This window comes from Chrysochloris asiatica, unplaced genomic scaffold (genome assembly GCF_000296735.1).
Source record: "Chrysochloris asiatica unplaced genomic scaffold, ChrAsi1.0 scaffold00362, whole genome shotgun sequence".
Taxonomy (NCBI): Eukaryota; Metazoa; Chordata; class Mammalia; order Afrosoricida; family Chrysochloridae; genus Chrysochloris; species Chrysochloris asiatica.
The window spans coordinates 1,292,163-1,299,145 of record NW_006408880.1 but is presented as its reverse complement, the minus strand read 5'-3'; the positions used below and the strand labels follow the sequence as shown (position 1 = coordinate 1,299,145).

The following is a 6,983-nucleotide window of genomic DNA, read 5'->3' as shown; positions in this document are numbered from 1 at the left end:
TTTGAGGACTAAGGTGCACCTTATCCAAGCCCTGATATTTTCAGTAACCTCATATGCATGTAAAAGTTGGACAATAAATAAAGAACCATAGAAGGACTAATACATTTGAGTTATGGTATTGGTGGAGAATATTAAAAGTACCATGGACCAGCAAAAGAACAAACAAATCTGTGTTGAAAGAAGTACAGTCAGAATGCTCCTTAGAAGCCACGTGATCAGACTTTGTCTCTCTTATTCAGACATTTTATCATTAGGGACAAGTCCTTGAAGAAGGAAAGTGGAGGGTCAGCAAAAAAGAGGAAATGCCCCACAATAAAATGGATTGGCACAGTGGAAGCAGCAAAGTGTAGCTACAATTGTGAGGATGGCACAGGACCAAGCAGCGTTTCCTTCTGTTATGCATAAGAACACTATGAATCGGTATCCACTTGATGCCAGCTAATGACAATAACAACACAGTCCCACCAGCTGTGTAAGAGGGTCCACGTCTCCACACACTCTACACCATTTGTTGTTTTCTGTTTTTTTTAAACTTTGCTATTAATGCTGGAGTAAGATGATGTCTCAATGTTGTTTTGATTTGCATCTCTCTAATGGCTAGTGACTTGGGGGTGTAGCTCAGTGGTAGAGCACGTGCTTCGCATGTACGAAGTCCTGGGTTCAATCCCCGGTGCCTCCAACTATGTTTTCCACGACTCATCTGTCAGTTTGTCATATTGTGGTGGCTTGTGAGTTGCTGTGATTCTGAAAGCTATGCCACTGGTATTTTAAATACCAGCAGGGTCATCCATGGTGGACAGGTTACAGATGAGCTTCCAGACAGACAGACTAGGAAAAAGGAGTGACGAACTACTTCCAAATATTTAGTCACTGAAAACCTTATGAATAGCAAAGAAACACTGTCAGATATGGTGCCAGAAAATGAGTCCCTCAGGTTGGAAGGCACTCAAAATGCGACTGGGAAAGAGTTCCTTCTCAAAGTAGAGTTGACTGTGATAACTGGAGTAAAGCCCATGGGAGAAAAGCCCATGTGACCTTCATTTGCTGATGGGCACAACTCAAAATGATGAGAAACAGCTGTAAACATTCATTGAAAATCAGAACATGGAATGTATGAAGTATGAAAGTTGTCAAAAAATGAAATGGAATGCACAAACACCGATATCTTAGGCATTAGTGAGCTGAAACGGGCTGGTATTGACCATTTTTAATCTGACAACCATGTAGCGTTCTATGCCAGGAATGACAAATTGAAGAGGAATGGTGTTGCATTCATTGTCAAAAAGAACATATCCAGATCAGTCATGAGGTAAATGCTGTCTGTGATAGGATACTATCCATGTGCCTACAGGGAAGGCCAATTAATACCACTATTATTCAAATTTATGCACCAACCACTAAAGCCAGTGAGGATGAAATAGAACAATTCTGCCAACTTCTTCAATCTGAAATTGATCAAACATGCAATCAAGATGTATTGTTCATTACTGGTGATTGGAATGGAAAGATTGGGAGCAAAGAGGATCAGTAGTTGGAAAATATGCTTTGGTGATAGAAATGATGCTGGAGAACACATGTTGTTGTTGTTGTTGTTAGGTACCACCGAGTCAGTACCGACCCATAGCGACCTTATACACAGCAGAACAAAACACTTCCCAATCCTGGGCCAACCTCTCTACTGTTGCCATGCTTGAGTCTTGTTATCTAGTGTTTTCACTCTTGTTTGATTCAAGGAATTTTTTAAATTTCATTTTTCATCTCTTTTATTACCCAGTAGTTTTTAAGCAGGTGTTAGTCACTTTCCATGTATTTTATTTTTTGTCTCTTGATCTTACTATTGTTGATTTCTAATTTTATAAAGTTGTGATCTAAAGTTGTGTTTTAAATTTTATTGAGGCCTGCTTTGTGTACTAATATATGGTCTATTCTGGAGAATGTTCCATGTGCACTGGAAAAATGCATATTATATTGTTTTGAGTGAAGTGCTCTGTTTGTATCTATGAGGCCAAGTTAGTTGACTGTGTTATTTTGTTCTTCTATGTCTGTGTTGAGTTTGTTTCTAGTTGTTTTGTCCTTCAGTAAAAACGGTGTATTAAAATATCCTACTATTATTGCAGAACTGTCTATTCCTTTCTTAATTTCTATAAGAGTTTGAGTTATGCATTTTGAGGCTCTTTCATTGGGAGCATGTTGTTGTTGTTGTCAGGTGCCATCGAGTTGGAACCGACTCATAGCGACCCCACGCACAGCAGAACGAAACAATGTCCAATCCTGGGCCAACCTCACTACCGCTGCCACACTTGAGTCCATCAATGATGCCACCTGGCCAATCCATCTTGTTAGAGGTCTTCCTCTTTTTCTCTGACCCTCCACCTTACCCAGCATGACATCCTTCTCCAACGATTGTTTCCTCCGGACAATATGTCCAAAGTATGAAAGACGAAGCTTAGCCATCCTGGCCTCCAAGGAGCACTCTGGCTGCACTTCCTCCAAAACAGATCTATTGGTTCTTTTGGTAGTCCATGGCACTTTCAATATTCTCCTCCAACACCACAACTCAAAGGCATCAATTCTTCTACGATCTTCCTTATTCACTGTCCAGCTTTTGCATCCGTATGAGGCTATTGAAAACACAATGGCCTGGGTCAGGCACACCTTAGTCCTCAAGCTGACATCTCTGTTCTTCAACACTTTAAAAAGTTCCTGTGCAGCAGATTTGCCCAGTGCAATACGTTGTCTGATCTCTTGACTGTTGCTTCTGCGAGTGTTGATAGTTGATCTAAGAAGAATGAAGTCCTTGACAACTTCAATCTTTTCTCCATTGATAAGAATGTTGTTTCTTGGTCCAGTGGGGCTTTTCCTCTTTTTTGCTGACCCTCCACTTTCCTTCTTCAAGAGTTTTTTCTGTGTTCTTGCTTTCCTTGATCGTTCTCTTAATCCATTGAAAGCACATAATTATCACTCTTCTGAATTATTTCTCAGGTAGTTCTACAACATTTTCTTCCTCAGAAACATTTTCTAGGTTTGTACCTTGAACATTTGTTTGAGTCTCTCTCTCTCTCTCGTTTTTTCATGTAAACTGAAATTGTCTTTTGTCTCTGTGTTGCTATTGCTGTATTTGTATTTAATTGTTGATTGTATGTGGATTCTGAGGTTCTCCACAACAGCCTCGTGGTGGGTATAATTAGAAAATGAAAGTGTGTGTACAGCTCTCTGTTCACTGTTTATGCAGCCCAGTTTATGGTAGCATTTGGCAGGTGTTCCTATTGATCAGTTGGTGTAGGTGTTGGTTATGGCTCCTGCCCAGTGGGTGAAACTGCAGAGGACACCATTGTGTCCGGGCTGTGTAGGCATGGATTCTGTCTCTTTTCAGTTGGGAAAAGAAGAAAATGCACACAAGAAAATAAAACAAAGCAAACAGTAGAGAAAAAAGAAAATAATAAAAGTGAAAAAAAAAAAAAACACACCAACAACCAGGCAGCAACAAGATAAAACAATATAATATCTAAGAATAGAAAAGGTGCTGGTGGTAGTAGTTATGTGCCATGGAGTCGGTTTTAAATCATAGTGAACCTTATAGGGTTTCAAAGACTACAAATCTTTGCAAAAGCAGAAAGTCTCGTCTTTCTCCTGGATGGTAGATTCGAACTGCTGACCTTATGGTCAGAAGCCAAATTCATTGTCCACTATACTACCAGAGCTCAAGAAGAGAAAAGAGGCACAATAAAATAGAGTTATAGAAGAGACAAATCAGAGAGAAATTTGAAAAGAGACTAGAGAGTAGTAAAGATAGATCAAGAGCTCAAAACAGAAAGACTAGAAAGATGTGGGAAAAGAGAAACAAAACAAGTTGAAGGACAGAAAAAAAAAAACCAGGTAGGAAAGAGAAAACAAGAAAAGAAAAGGGAGAGAGAGGAACAAGAAAAAGAAAGAAGAAACAAAGAAAAATAATGAAAGAAGGGAGAAAACAAAAACAAAACAGTTGGTCCTGGACTCAGAAAGAAGAAAACACTGAGAGGCTCCTGTTAATCAATGAATTCACAAGCTGGATGAGGGAGGGATGAGATGGTAGTGTTCTCAGCCTTAAATGGTGTTCCTATCGTTTCAGGCATTGTACACCTGGACCAAAGGGTCACCAAGGGTTGGGCCAGTTCAAGGTTGATCAGGTGGCTCTGCAGATTCTGTATATCTGGAGCAGAACATACTCTAATCTAGACACCAAGGGGGAGCATCAAAGGGGAACATTCGACGACCTCCTCACTCTGGTTCAGCCCACAAACTCTCGACTTTGAACTCCAGGACAGCAGTGGACTGCCCTGTAGGTGTATGAGGGTGGAGGCTGGCCACATCTCCAGTCACCAGGGGAGTGTGGGGAACAAGAAAGAAGCACATCTTTCCCATTGTCAGTCTACAACATAAATCTGCACTGCCAGACCCCAGTCTTTCTGAAGCTGCTTGTGAAAGTTCAGAATGCCCGTGCCTATCTGGCTCACCAGTCTACCTCCCTCCTTTGCCAGCCCTGCTCAGTCTCTCCTTCCAGTAAGTGTTTGATCCACTTCTCCAGCATTTCCTGAAGATCAGGGTTCCAGAATAATCATTTATGTGTATTTTGTTTGGTCCCCTTATCTTTGTTGCAGAGGGTCTGAATAGTGTATCTGCCTAATCTGCCATCTTGCCACCTTCTCAAGGTTTTATTTATTTATTAACACTTTAAAGAGGCCTTTGGAAGCAAAGTTTTCAAATGCAATATGTCATCTGTTTTTTCACTACTGATTCCTTGAGCATTATGGATCTAAGTAAAATAAAATCCCAACAATATCAATCTTTTCTCCTATTATCATGATGTTCTTATTGATCCAGTTGCAAGGATTTTTGCTTTCTTTACATTGAGGTGTAATCCATACTGAAGACTGTAGTCTTTGATCTTCTTCAATAAGTGCTTCAAATTGTGTTCCCTTTCAGGAAGCAAGATTATGCCATTTACATATTGCAGGTAGCTAATAGGTCTTCCTCAAATCCTGGTGACGAGTTCTTCTTTATATAATACAGCTTCTAGAATTTGTTCAGCATACAGACTAAATGAGTATGGTGAAAGAATACAATCCTGACACATACCTTTCCTGACTTTAAACAATGCAATATTCCTTTATTCTGTTCAAATTACTACCTCTTGTTATGTGCACAGGTTCCACACAAGCACAATTAAATATTTTGGTATTCCCATTCTTCACAATACTGCGCATAAATTGTTATGCTCCATACAGTCAAATGCCTTTGAATAGTCAATAAAACACAAGTAAACATCATTCTGGTGTTCTCTGTTTTAAGCTAAATTCCATCTGATATTAGCAAATGACATCCTTCATTCTACATCCTCTTCTTTATCCAGATTGAATTTCTAGCAGTTTCCTGTCAATGTACTGTTGTAATTGTGTTTTCTTTCCCTTTAGCAAACTTTTACTTGAGCAAGATATCAATGACATTGTTCAATAATTTCTGCTTTCTGTTGGATCCCCTTTTTTTGGAATGGGCACTATATGAATCTCTTTCAAATATTTGGCCAAGTCTTCCAAATTTCTTGGCATAGATTAGTGAGCACTTCCAATGTTGCATCTGTTTGTCAGAATAACTATAGTAACTACTGTTGTTGTGTGCCATCAAGTTCGTTCTCACTCATAGTGACTTTGTATGGGGCTTACCAGAATGGCTGGGAAAGTTGGACAGTGAATAAAGAAGACTGTAGAAGAATTGATGCATTTGAGTTATGGTGTTGGAGGAGAATATTTAAAGTACCATGGACTTCCAAAAGAACAAACCAATCTGTATTGGAGAAAGTACAGCCAAAATGTTCCTTGGAAGCCAGGATGGCCAGACTTTGTCTCTCATACTACAGACATATTATCAGGAGGGATCAGTCCCTGGAGAAGGACATCATGCTTGGTAAAGTGGAGGAGTGGAAAAAAAAAAAAACAAAAACAAAAAACGAAGACCCCCCCAACAAGATGGATTGGCACAGTGGCAGCAGCAATGGACTCAAGCATAGCAAGGATTGTGAGATTGGCACAGGACTGGGCAGTGCTCAGTTCTGTTGTACATAGGGTTGCTATGAGTCAATACCAACTCAATGGCACATAACAACAACAAGAGTGGCTGGTGGGTTAGAACTGCCAACCTTGAGTTACCTAGGACTTACTTTGTGTCATGGACTTTATAGTTCTAGCATCATTATATTTAATTGTTATTTTTTTAAAAACTCTGTGAAATAGATGTCATCCTCATTTTATAGATGAGAAAATTGAAACCCAGAACTCAGTTAATAACTGGTCCAACGTCATACACATAAGAAGCAGCTAAGCTGGTATTTGAAACCAGGTAATTTATACTTCAAGGAGTCCTGGTGTAGTGCTGTAAAATAATCACTTGACCGCAAAGTCGGCAGTTCAAACTACCAGTCACTACTTGGAAACCCTATACAGGGTCACTATGAGTTGGAACTGACTCAAGGACACTTAACAACAACACAAGTTGTACTTCAAAATCTGTGCTCTTTCCATCACATCATTCTGCTGCTCTACGCCTTTATGTCATTCCTGTTCTGAAAGTACCTATCTACTGATGCCCTTATCAAAAGCAAACACCTCCGCATAGCTTTCAAGGCCTCCATCATTACATCCTACCTAAAGATTTTCCCAGTTACTCCCAATAAAAACATGTCTTATCAGATCTGTCTCTTCAACCTCCCACCTATAAAGTGGCCATGTTTATTACCTTATACTTTTTTGTTGTTGTTGTTACAAAGCAAATGTGTTTTTTTAAGGTTTTTATTGTGGATTGAGTGAAAGTTTACAGGGCACATCATCAGTTTCACATTCAACCATTCATATGACTTGTTTCATTACATTGATTATAATCCCCTCCATACATCATCAGTTAACAGTGTTTCTCGCTATCCACTTTAGTTTTTTTTGGGGCGAGGGGAGGGG

The 6,983-nt window shown here is 39.6% G+C and overlaps 1 non-coding gene across 1 annotated transcript; it reads left to right on the top strand.

Annotated features, from left to right (window-relative positions):
• Positions 1–607: 607 nt before the first annotated feature.
• TRNAA-CGC lies at positions 608–679 on the top strand. Its single transcript has one exon. It is a non-coding gene; the product is annotated as a tRNA-Ala (tRNA).
• The last annotated feature ends 6,304 nt before the right edge of the window (positions 680–6,983 follow it).